Source organism: Limulus polyphemus, unplaced genomic scaffold, assembly GCF_000517525.1.
Source record: "Limulus polyphemus unplaced genomic scaffold, Limulus_polyphemus-2.1.2 Scaffold611, whole genome shotgun sequence".
Lineage (NCBI taxonomy): Eukaryota > Metazoa > Arthropoda > Merostomata > Xiphosura > Limulidae > Limulus > Limulus polyphemus.
This window is the reverse complement of record NW_013666221.1, coordinates 130,267-143,718: the sequence shown is the minus strand read 5'-3', so window position 1 is coordinate 143,718 and position 13,452 is coordinate 130,267. Positions and strand designations below refer to the sequence as shown.

At 37.2% G+C, this 13,452-nt stretch overlaps 1 protein-coding gene across 5 annotated transcripts in view; it reads left to right on the top strand.

The window, feature by feature from the left end:
• LOC106459450 (transcription factor 12-like) overlaps positions 1-13,452 on the top strand; it is a 132,499-nt gene that overhangs the window by 10,747 nt on the left and 108,300 nt on the right. For 2 of the 5 annotated variants that reach the window (XM_022385952.1, XM_022385949.1), the window contains exon 2: positions 9,663-9,817. The exons of the other annotated variants lie outside the window; for them this stretch is intronic. The gene's annotated coding sequence lies outside the window, so the exon portion shown is untranslated. The remainder of the gene's footprint in view (positions 1-9,662; positions 9,818-13,452) is intronic. 5 annotated transcript variants of the gene reach the window in all.

Here is a 13,452-nt window from a genome sequence, read left to right as displayed (position 1 = left end):
AAATCCTTTTGTAAATCAGCAGCATCCTCTTCACAGATAGCAACATACAAGACCTTATAATCATCTGCAAATTTGTTATCTATGCAAATTATCTGTGAAATAACATTCATTTGAAGTTCATAATTATCTTTTGTTTACTGTTATGTAACTTGAAGATGATGTAGATTTACATAACTCTGGAAGACATATATGTTAAGGTAAAAAAATGACATTTTTTTATCAATTACAAGTTTATGATTTCATATTAATCTTGGTTACTAAATAGTTCTTTTGATCACAAGTGCCTGTATACTTATGCATAACACAGTATTTCTAACTTTATCATACTCAGTACTACAAATAAGGTTAAAATAGTAGCTTCCTAAATAAATTATTTAACATATTGAGCCCAAATTTTCTAAGAAAATGTTTCTAAAATTAAAATTCTTGTAGCAATAACCCTGTTTCTAACAGTAACAGATTTGCTTGAAGAAATTCCTGTTCATTTCAGTAATCTAGATCAGGAGAAAGGCTACTAAACAACCTATAAGCATCTTGTGTTCTTCATCAGGGATTTTCTTTCAAACATTTTATAGAACTTGCAACCTCCATTATATTCTGCGAAGCTATCAAATAATCTTTAAAAAACAAGAACACCTCTTAAGTTTATAGAAAACATTTAAAACTAAGGACAACTTTTCATACACAGCTTTAGATTAATCCTACTAAACTAGCAAATTGTTGGTTAGTGTTGCTATTAGAAATTAGAAGGCATTCTAAGAACATTACTAGTACGTGTTTCAGAAGAAAGATTCAGATTCATCCTGTTGAGTATCAATACACTCATGCTACATACATTTCAGTCATTTATATTACAAGATTGTGATTAAAAAAGGTTAATATAATCGAGATATATAAGATTGTTTCACTTTCTGGTGCCATGCTGGTTTTATGATCCTCATGTGAGCTGCAGAGCATACCCAGGAAATGGGGATTATGGGACTTCAGCTTCAACCAATTTGCTTGATTGCTAAGACAGTTAGAAAGCAAGCCAGCTAGCTAGACTCATATCATCCATCCTCTACAGTGCAATTTCAGAAATGCTATTCCCCTTTCTACAGAACTGATAGCTATTACCTCATGCCACTACCAAAAAAAGTTTGTGCATGTGGCAAGCCTTAAATGAAACTTCAACTCCTACATGTTTTAATGTATAGAATGTCAATCTATTATGTAATCATTAAACTGTAGCCCTCCACCAATAGGTGGATGATGCATCCTTCATGCACATAAACCCCATAACTTATCACATTTAAACAAAAGCTCATTCTTTTCCTTTGCACTTCTTTGTTCCAACATGTTTTTTTTGTTAAGAATTACAGAATAGAAAATTTTGTTCTTTTTACTTTAAATTTTAAGTTACCATTCATAGCGTAGTCTTTCTCACCTTTATTTTCTTGATTTTGAGAAAGAAAGATTCAAAATTTCCGACACAGTACGTTACTCCATTCACATAAATAGCTATTCTCGTCCTCTGTATGCAAAACATTTTTTTACACGTGCCACAAGCCTTCTGTCTCCTATACATTGGAATGGACTGATTCCAATGCATCTCTCATGCAAATCAACATGCATCAACCCTCTACCAATAAGAGTGCGACATACTCTCATGATGCGTGTGACCACCTCTATTCAATTCTTCCGAACTGTCACTTCTCATTTGGCAATACTTGTATTCAGACATTTTCTCCTTTGGTGCTCTTTGTGTGAATCATTTTTTTTAGTCAGTGACCAATGCAAGTGGAATTTTTCCGTCATTGGTTTCTGGGTCCAGTGTTTTCCCCTGATCAACCCATTGTTCTTCGTCATGTAAATTTCCTCTCTTGACTTTTGGATCGCTGGTCTTGAGTCTTCTCGGTCTCAGATTTTTGGACAGTCCTGTCCCACACCTTTCATTTTTCCCGATCCTACAGGTATTTACCTCTTCTATACTTTCCCTGTGGATGTGTTCCTTCCAGATTTGTCATCCGCCATTGCAGGCTGCCTTTCTGGATGGGGAGATTAATATAGTTCTACACTGCATCACTTTGCCTACATTTTAGCCACTCTCCCAAACCTCCTTGTTTCACCTTCCGTTATGTCTTTCTTTCTTCTCCTATTTGCCTGTGGACATCGGTGGTCTGTTTATTTGCCATCAATGTTTCATGTACTCTTTATCATTCTACATATCTTCTGCTTTCTCTGGATCGTTTTTCCTCCCTAACACTTCAGCAGCTCATGAGGATAACTCCTCCATTTAGCTAATATCCTTTCCTTCCATTTCACACCTTTATCCTCATCCTGATCTGGAAAGACTTTTATGTCCTGTACATGCTCTTCTCTGTTATATTGCCTGCATGGCTTCATTCTGTGGTGTTTGTTCTTGTCTCTTTCTTCCTTGGCAATCATCCTCTGTTTGCACTCTTTCTCTTTCCTCATTTGCCAGTTAGGTTTGGCTCTTCATTTGATTGCCTTCTTCCTCTTTCTTTTCTTCCTCCCATAGTTTGTTCTGAATGTCTTCTCACCCAATTCGACACCTTGCCTTTTCTTTTGGATCTCGATCTGTGGCAAGTGTTGCCTGACCAAATAAATATTCTTTAACTGTTCAAATATACACTGTCAAGCCATGTTGATTTGCATATTATAATTCCGCAGCCACACAATGCACACTGCATTGATGGGATGTTCCACAGGATTGTTTGTAGGTTTATTCTCCCAATAGAATTGCTCCATAAGTTTGCCTGTTCTGGACCGTACCCACCCATGGACTACATGAGTAAAGCAGAAGGGGATAGCTGCCCATTCCTGCCATGCCTTGTATTGAATAAATTAGTATGGTCAGCTTTTAAAAATAGGGTTCCTTGGTGTTGTCATTCCTCCGGACTCTCCACCTCATTTTACCCCCTTTTCTTCTAGTGGAGTTTGAGAGTCTGTACCATTTTCCAGTTCCAAGCCCCTGGGATGGTGGACCATGGAGGCATCCTCCTGAATGGGTTAATAAAATACAAACAAAATATAGAAATGATTATAAACCATTCAGTTGAGAATATAGTGGTGGTGTTCTGCTGGTGTCGATGACGTGGTATCCTCCAATATGAAACAAGAAACAAATGAGAGTGAGATGTCAAAATGGCAGTTCACTTATTCAATTAGGATTCCTCATCCTACCCCCATGTGGATGTTGATTGGCAACTTCTCACAGATCTGTCACACTTTGACCAATCTGCTTATCACTTTGCTCAAGATGGGCTGTTTTTCACCTTGAGGTAGGTGCTGTTTTGCAGGATAAGGATGACTGAGATCAATGTTTCAGGTACTCTCCTTCACATACTGATTTATTCTGCTTGCCCATCACTTCCTTCAATTTATCCACAATGGTCAGATGTTTCAGTTCACAACCCATCCCTTCAATTGACTACAATTCCTTTTGTTTTTAATCGAGTCCTGAGAGTTTTTGCATGAAGGATAGATTCTTTAGACTTACTGTTCCATTACTCTATGGATGATTGGCTACTAGTCCCCTAGTGGGTTACCAGTAAGTTTACAGAATTAGAAAACTAAAACCTGAGGTTTGGTTCCCTGTGATAGAGATTGCACAGATAGCCTATTATGTAACTTTATGCGAAAGCCAACAAATAGTTATGGTGCTAATTTGGCTTAAATTAACTTTTTCTACATTTGTATGCCGAGTGGGCTCAGTGTTCTCTTTTATGTCTCCAGAAATGGAGCTTCTGGTTACCATGGATCTCATGTCTCATTCTCTTCTCTCAAGTCTCTTGTTCCTCTCAGATGTGCCTATTTCGATACAGTAATTCCTTCCACTCACAATATTAGCTATTCCCATTCAGTACTGCCCTCTATATGCAAACCTTTTTTGAATGTATGCCACAAGCCTTCTGCTCCCCCCCTATTGGAATCTAGTGATTCCAGCATGTCTCATGCAAATCATCATGCATCACTTCTCCATTAGTGAAGTACGACATAGTCACATGAAGCATGTGACTCCCTCTGTACTCTTCCACCAAACTATCACTTCTCATTTGGCAGCGTTTGTACTCAGACTTTTTTTGTCATTCTTTACTGTTTCATGTTCGTATGTAGTATACTCATGAAGTGGTCTTCATTTATTATAACTTCCAAATTCTCTGGAGTTTGAAATTTGCCCTCATTTATGCCAGCTTATTCCAGTCGATTCCAAAGGTAATGTTACCACTTTGGGGGTCACACCTACAATTAGCGCTGTCTTACAGGCCACAGATGCAAGCGATCCTGTGTGGGGTTTTACCAGTGTTTATCCCTCAGGAGATTGAATGTTAAAAAGTTTAACCTCTTTGTTCTATTGTCACCCACATTTCCTCCTGTAGAAGCTGACACTGTTTGGGTGGATTGAGATCTTTATAGCCCTTTTCCACCACTGGATTTCAAGAGTTTGCTTCATCATTTCCATTATGTAGTCTTCATTTCCAATATGGAAATTCTGTTTTCTTTTTGCACGTTTATAATGGCTTTCATTCACATTACCCCACAGACAGTTTCCACCTTATTTCATCGAGAGTTTGATTGTCTAATGTCTAGATTTTCATCATACTTCGCCTCGTGCTTCGTGCTCCACCATTTGCCGACTTTGGAAAGATAAGACGTTTTACAATTTTATTGTTAATATTATTATCTGTAATTGATTTAATTCCATAACATATGCTTATTTAGATTAGTTGATACTAAGTTACATTACGATTCATAATTAATCTTCGTTGTTTTTCTTCTACACCGTTTGATTAGGCTTAACATGGTATGTCCTTCATTAGTTTAATTATATTATTTTCTTACTTTATATATCATCATTTTTATTTCATTTCATTGATAATCTTTTTGTTTAATCGGTTTGGGTGGAACCCTAGAATTGCGACCCATAAAGACTTCTTACAGTATTGTGCCTGTTTATTGTTCAGTCTAATTTTTCTTTTCATTCTTAGGTTATTCTTTATTCTGTACAGTTTCATAAGGCTTAACCAGTTTTTATTCTTTTTGATTTCACTGTAGTTCTAGTTTAGATTTCCTTGTTATTTCTGTTTACTGTTTTGTTTGATTTGGCTTCATTCCTATATTATTTATCAGTTTACCTGTGGTTTTATTGATGGATTAATATCTACTGAGGTTCCAGTTTTTCTTCACCACTGCTTCTTGCAGGATTCATTCCCTACACCGTTTTCTTCCGATTTTGATATGTTGACTAATTCATTTTGTTTTTCTTTATAGTTTATTCTTTTACAGTTACTTTTGTTGAATCTCTACTTTATACTTCTAATCATTAATTTTGTTTCATTTATAATTTATCCTTCGTACCAGTAATTTAAATTCAAGTGTTGGTCCGTGGAAGCTAGAGTCTGCTATATATATGCTTCCACTATTGCTCACCTTCGCCATCTAAAGGCTGAACCTATTTTTCATTGCCCTAAAATTCTCAATTTTCCCTGGCCTTATCATGTAATGTCTTCCATACTTCTATTTCAGTATCTGCTAAACCTACTTTACACATTTTCAGACATGTTTTGCAGAATATTGTCTTCATGTATTCTGTGCTGTTCCTTTTCTCTTTTTTGAGTTTGGGTATTTACAAGCCTTACCTTCTACAGGCTTTCAGTTTTACCTTTGTTTAACTTCAGGCAGATTCTTCTAGTATTTATCATTCTTTTTTCCCCTGTTGTCACTCATACCTTTAATGTTCAATATTTCTCTTCATTTGGTATTCTGTTTACATTTTAGGTTTATAGAGGGATACCTCCTGTTTCTTCCCTCCATGTTGGGGTTTTTACCATCTTTAGTTCATTCCCTCCTCACATGGCTTTTTTGCTTTTGAGTTAGTATTGGGTGTGACACTGCTGTTTGTTTTATTTTCCATCATTAATAGGATTTTATGGTCTGATCCTCTTTGATGTTGCCCCTGTGGGTGGCACCTGTTTGCACTTAATCTCTTTTCACATATAAGATCTGATGTTTGGAGCCCACTTGCACAATATTCATATTCTTGCATGTCAAGTTCCGGGTGCTCTCCTCCTGACACACACTATCCTTCGGAGTGGTCTCTTGATTCTCTTGTTTTCTGGTGGCTTTGTCTTCTTCCCACATAGATCCCTTTACTACATCTCTTAACCACCCATTACCTCTATTTGGTATCCAATACCTCCTCCTCTAGCTAGGGCTGTTGATGCCTTTGGCTGGGATTGGTCCTAGAGATTACTGGATATTCATCCAACCATCCTCTTACTTCCATGGGTGATTTCCCTCATCCCTACCATTCTGTGTTAGGTCCACCTGATTGCTTCTTAATGGCCAGCTCAACCATGGTTTCCGTGACTTCTCCAGCTCCAACCTTTACCTCCACTACCTCTTCCTTTGTCAACTGCCCTTCATTGTCCACTTCATTCACTGGTACTCCATCCTGACTTTCACATCATTCATTTTCATGCTTGGCTCTTATTCAGTCTCTGCAGGTAGCTTTATTTTAGCTTGTTCCATTCACTCTTCTTTAGTGGGAATTTATTGGCATAAATGGAAAGTGTTCTGCAATTCATCTACGAGTCAGGGACTTCCACAGATCGAACCTGTGTTTTGGGTGGCTGAGTTTCTCCCCTGGTTTTTCGACTGTGGATCTTTGGTCCCACCAGTCTTCGGTTACTGGACAGCCTTGTCCCATACCTTCATTTTGTTTCCCGATACCGTGGAGTTTTTACCTCACCTATTCTTCCCATGTTCTAATGTTATTTCCAGATTAGTCGTCCTCCCTGACTGTCTACCATTCCGACCTGGGATATTAATGTAATCTTTTATTCCCTCACTTTACCTTCATTTGCATCACTTTCCCTGTGTTCCATGATTCACCTTCCCTTCAAACATAATTCCTTCTTCTCTATGCCTGTGTATGTTGAAGGTCAGAATTTTTTCCCATAATGTTTTTTGTACATTTTCCCCAAGACATCAGCGACTAGGGGACGTAACTCCTCCTTTTGCCTAATTTCCTTCCTTTCATTTCCCATTTTTATTCTCATCCTGATGTGGATTGACTCTAATGTGTGGTCTGTGCTCTTCATTTTTCTATTTCCTGTACAGCTTCTTTCTGTGGTGCCTGCTCTCACCTCTTTATTCCTAGGGAGATTTTCTTGAGTTGAGATCTTTCTCCTTCTGCTTTCACCAACTGTGTTTGGCTTTTGAGCCCATTGGCATACTCCCCTTTGTCATCTTCTTCCCAGATGTTGTTCCAGGTGTTTTCTCCTCAGACTTAAGATCCTTACCTTTTCCCTGGCTTCTCATCTTCATCAGCCATTGGGGGAACTCCTACTATTAGGGATGAGGACTACACCTAATACATTTGTATCCCCTTATCTACACCATATCTCTTCCTCATCAAGTTTTCATCCACAATCTGTGACCATTTATCATACTCTAACTGGGTAAGTTTCTATTCATTATGTCTTTCATTTCCAGGGCCCTTGCTTCATTAATCACTATTTGTAACCTGCTTTGTGGTGAGCAGTGCCTGACCAGGTATCTTTTAATTGAAGTCTGCTTTGTACAACCATGTTAAATTCACTCTCTTCTATGGCTTCGCAATGCTTACTAGTGAGATTGAGTGTTCCATAAGATCACTTGAAGGTGAATAAAATTGCAATGTTTTTGCTTCATAAACATGCCTGTTCCAGACCTTATGACCCATGGACTGCATGGGTAAAACAAAAGGGGATAGCTGCCCATCCCGGTATGGTCTGCTTTTCAAAATAGGGTTTTGGGGTCACCCATTGCTCTGTCTCTGGTGATTACATTTGTCCAGGCTCTCCACTGTGTATCCACTCTCCTTTCTTCTTGTGGAGTGTGTGAGTCTTTACCATTTTCCAGTTCCAAGCCACTGCGGTGGTTGACCGTGGAGGCACCCCCCTGAATGAGTTCCACAAAAAGATGGCTATAACCATTCAGTTGAGAGTAGGGCGGTGGTGTACTGCTTATGTAGATGAGACATAGCCTCCAGAGGAGTTGAGCCGCCACCTTGCTGGATGACGTGGCCTCCTGATACCATTTACACAACCACTGGAGTTGAGCCATGAAAAATGCTGGAGCCCTTATCCTACTGCCGCATGGATGTCAGTACCCCATGGTCTGATGTTGGATTTAGAGTGAACCAATTCACATAAGTCCTCACAAATATTTATGGTTGTCTGTATTCCTCTTTCGATCAAACTCTTTGTATTGTGGGTCACAACTAAGGAAGGTGGACTGTTCCAGGTCTCTTATTTGCTGTCCCTGAATATATCTTATCCAGGGATGTTCTGGCTCGGGAGTTGAGTTTTATTATATAGACATCCTTCCAATATCAGATGTTGGGTTCCCGGATCGATCTATCAAACACTACTACATGTTGCCATGCTCGGGTATCAGAGTTGTTATCAATTCCCTCCAATCTCTCGAACTTGAGCTGAAGATGGTATGATCCTCATCCTACCCCCGCATAGATGTCAGTTCCCAGCGGTGAGGGTTTTGGATGTAGTTGACATACCCATACTATCCATCATGTCCAAGCCATTCTACATCTAAGGGCACATTCATTATCTACCCACTTTTATATGGTGGAATTGACTTCCATATGATATGGTTGGGCATACTATCCAGCCAGAGTTCTCTCCCACTTGGATGTGCTCCTCTACAGTTCCACCCATATCTCATATGTATTTCATGTATGAGCAAAGAATGTATCTGGTTCAGAAGTGGTGCAGTTCCCCTCATCAGATCTTTGGATCTGACTCTTTCATTTCCAGGGGTTTCCTTCAGATGCTTTCGAAGGGTGCTTCTGTCACTTCCTCACATCAGTCCCTCCTCCTATTCAATGTGGGATTCTAGCTAATCTTGTGAGTGGAGGGAATTATCGTATCGGAAGTTATAATTTTCCAATACTGAAAATGTATTTCCGACAGGTAATTCCTTCTGCTCACTCTTCCTACCCTTCCTCCCCACTGAGAACCAGTGCTTCCATGTGGTGGAAGAGTATAGAGGGATTTACATGTGTCATGTGACTACGTCACACTCCATTGGTGGAGAATTGATGCATGATAATTTGCATGAAAGACATGTTGGAATCACTAGTGGCATGCATTAGTAAAAATGTTTGCGTATAGAGGGCAGTACTGAAAAACTCTGGCCAATCAGTGGGATATGCCCAGAAATCAACTGCCTACTCGTGTGTGTCTCCATCTTTCTCTTCACCTCTTGCTGTCATGGTGACTTAGTCAATCTCTCAAAACTCTAGGAATTCCTCTCCTTCCACTTTGATTGGTTGAGTTAAACATCTCATCTGGCTGGTTTATTCTTCTATGGGAAATGACACTTTTCACATTTTTTATGTCTCTTCTCATCAAGTACATCATCTCATGGCTTCCCTTACTAGTATCCATCGATGTCCCCAGCAGGTGGGGATATGGATGATTCCAAATTATTTTGTGTTCTCTTACATACACCATATTGTGGTTTCACCTACCTCTAGTTTTTGTCTCTCTCTCCAGTTACCATTCTTCATACAGGCTTTATGAGGGTGCATTGTTAATTATTTGTTTTTGTAGGTTCCACAACCACCTTATTAATTCTATATATTTATATTATAGAGATGATGGAACCCACCACATGGCCAGTGTTGCCTCGCAGGAAATACTTCTCACCTGAAATCTGTATCAAGTAAGGGATAACAGACAGTGTTCAGCCCATTTGCCCCTGCTCGGTGACCACTGTTGAGATGGGTTTTTCTGAAAGACTGCTTTGGGTATGTATATATATATATATATTTAACCTTCCAGGAGAAGAACAAAAAAAAAAAGACAGCATTAGGTGTGATCCTGCCTTCACATCTAATTAGCAGCTGTTGTCCCTATTTCTGGTAACCCATTACATTGTCTGACAGTGTAGAGACTTTATTCAAATATGATTATTTCTGTTCCATTAAACCACCTCTCCAGCATTTTCTCCCATACATATTTCCCCATCCTCTTTTCTTTGAAGCAAACCCACTGGGGAGGTCAATATGGAGTTTCCCTTGAAGTTGGTATAATCACATTGTTATGAGACCAAGTTGAGGCAAACTTTAATTGGAAGTAGGTCTGGTTTGTTACCTGATAATGTAATACAAGCAACCCCCTACTTTATGAACCAAGCTATTCCTGGTGGTTAAACCAACCAGATGGATCTTGAGTTCATTTCAGGAAGCAGGTCTCAGATGTATTTCCCTGCATCTGTTTATCCTTGTATTTCTTATGTATTATACAACCTGACTTATTGCCCTAGCCACACTACACACTCATGTTCAGTTGACTGCCTGAGATATACTGGCCAGTTTAGCAATCTTTACATTTTGCCCACCTATGCAACACTTCAGTAACACACAGAAGGTTCTTTTAACAGTACCTTTTGATCTCCCACATTTATTTGGTGAAGAATATTGCCTGCATGAGAAAGATACAAACTACAAGTGATGCTTACTAAGCCTTGCCCCTAGTGGGTGACATACTCCATACATTTTCCATTTCTGATGCTATAGTTTCAAATTGGAACTCATCTTGTTAATTTTATTTATCTACCCCAGTTACTATACCAATTTATCAGTGTGAGATTCTAGGTATCACTTTTATGGGGAGGTGAGTAGGATTTCTGAAGTTAACATTATCCTTACCTAAATATAAAATACTCACCTCTCCACAGAACTTCTCCACTTTACATGTGTTTCTTTTGCCTTGTTAAGAATGAGCTTTTGTTGAAACATGAGTGTTCATGGGGTTTAGAGGATGTGTTACCCTCCTACTGATGAAGAGCTATATTCTAATGATGATTACATCATAGACTGGCATAGAACACAAAATTAATGTAGGGGTAAGAGTCACATTCAAGACATGGTGCAACATAGACATTTTTATGGCAATGGCACAGTTCTTTGGAAAGGTGAGTATCTATCTGAAATACATTTTCAGATCAAGAGAATGTTAACTTTGCTGGCAGCATGGTTAGAAATACTGTGGCTAAGTGGTTGCTAATTGGGAGTAATAATAAAATAGAAATCACCAAACTGCAGATTTTTTTTTTTAAACTTTTCTTAATTCATCCATGATTGAACGTAAATGTTAGGCCTATTGATTTGTAATGCTTTGAAAACATTAAACGTTTGTGCTGTAACTTAATAATAAAATAGTTCTTTTGTATAGGGTGGCCATAAGCAGTGGGGTAGCACTTGATACATCAGTTTCCTCCCAAATCAAGCATCTTGTAACTTTTATGAAATAGTTGAAATCAAAAATGCTACATGTAACTAAGGTGGGTTTTGAAATTCAAAAACATTTGAAAAGAAAATGACAAAAACTATATATATAGATTTATTAACATTTATTACAAGAAATAATTATGACACAGTAACAGTTAATTTTAGGAAAGAGTCATATTTATTAGTAGTAGTCATGTACTTGCTAGTGGAATAAAAATAACTAGCAACCATTTACTAGTGCCTTCAAAAGTTAAGTAATAGGCCAGATATGCTCAGTTGTGCATAATGCTTGAATTTGGAAACAGTTACCAAAGCTGATGTTGTAACATAGGTGAACCAGACTTTATAATAAGTACTGTCAACATTTTTATCCATTCTGATGTTGTAATATAGGTGAACCAGACTTTATAATAAGTACTGTCAACATTTTTATCCATTCTGATGTTGTAATATAGGTGAACCAGACTATATAATAAGTACTGTCAACATTTTTATCCATTCTGATGTTGTTCCAATAGCATTTATGTCCCACTTTAATTCAGATTTATTTTTCCAAACTTACTGGAAACATTTAAAATTTAAAAAGAAACTGTGCTTCCTACTATGTTTAAGCATAGTCCATGCATGATTTGCAGGTTTTACTTGTTTTAAACCTATACCACAATTTTAATTAACCTATCTTGTCTTTGGCACATACCATACATGTCATTTATAATCTGCCAAAGAGTTTGTACTCACCTTAGACTCAAGGAAAAACTTGATAGAGCTACCTATTTCTGTTATGAAATATCTTCTCTTCCATTTCTTCTCTATAAATCTTTGGCATCTTTCATACAGCTATGAAATTGTATATCTTATCCATTAGGAAGGATTAAACTTTATAGTATATAAATTTAATTGGTAAGCACCTGAAGGATGTATCCAACTTTCCAGTCTATAAGTATTTAACCATGCACCTCTTAAATTCACTCCTTTTTTCTGTGTAAGTACATTTTTGACTTTAAATTTTATATTTTCTTTCAGTTCTCTAGTCTACATGCCCAACTGATTCATTTAATTTCAGTAAAATTAGTCAAAGTAGACTAACCTTTTATTTAGCAAGTATATTGTACAGTTAGAAATGACTGTTCTTCTGAATTTCATCAAAATTGCATTTAACTATTCTTTTTGGAAATGACCCAGTATCAGCATATGCCACACCCTACAAGTTCAGCATCATTTCACCTTCAATTTTATGGTAACAGTAGTAAAAACATTAAAGGCTAAAGAGAAAGGTTCATTTGGTACTCTGATACCAGTGTCTAATAGATTGAACCTTTGGCTATTTGTAGGGAGGAAAGAGATGATCAAGAGGTTTACATAGTGGGGACTGTCTCATTAAATATATTAATGAAATTATTGTTGCAAGCAACAAAAGTCTATCAGAGTTAAAGTAGTATAAACATATAGTGAATTCAAGTAAATAATAGTTACTAATATTCTAACATGGAAGCATTAGTTGAAATGAAAGACTATGATATAACTGGGATTACTGAAACTTTGGTAGAATGGAGAATACTGATAAGAGGAATTATTTTTTTAGTTTCAGGTTACAGGTTATTTAATACTGATAGACTTTTTAAAGGAGAGGATATAATGGCTCTTTATATAAGGGATGAACTGTAACCACCTGTTGAAATTAAAGACAAAAAAATAGTAGTCAGAGGTTGCATCTATATGGGTTACAATCAAGAATAGAAATTTTATAATTGAGAATTGTTATAGGCCATATGATAAGACATGAGAATTTGTATAATATGATCAAGATTGTTTCAGATTATAGGAGACTTTAATTTTAGACTCATTAATTGGGAATGTATGAATTTAAATGTATGGACGAAGAGAGATTTCCTGAAATGATTCAGAAAGGTTTTCTCTGCCAAATATTCAGTCAACTGTTGGTGATGGATATGGTATTTTAGATTTATTGTTATTTAGTGATTGTAAGAGTTGAAGTAGGAGATATTTGTTGAAAAGCAATTACTGCATTATTAGGTTTGATGTTATGCTAAATTTGAGATAAAAGAAATAAAAGTTAAAATCATAAATAATATTCTACGTTAAACTGGTATACAATTAAAAACATTTTACTTAGGCCTACCTATAGCCTT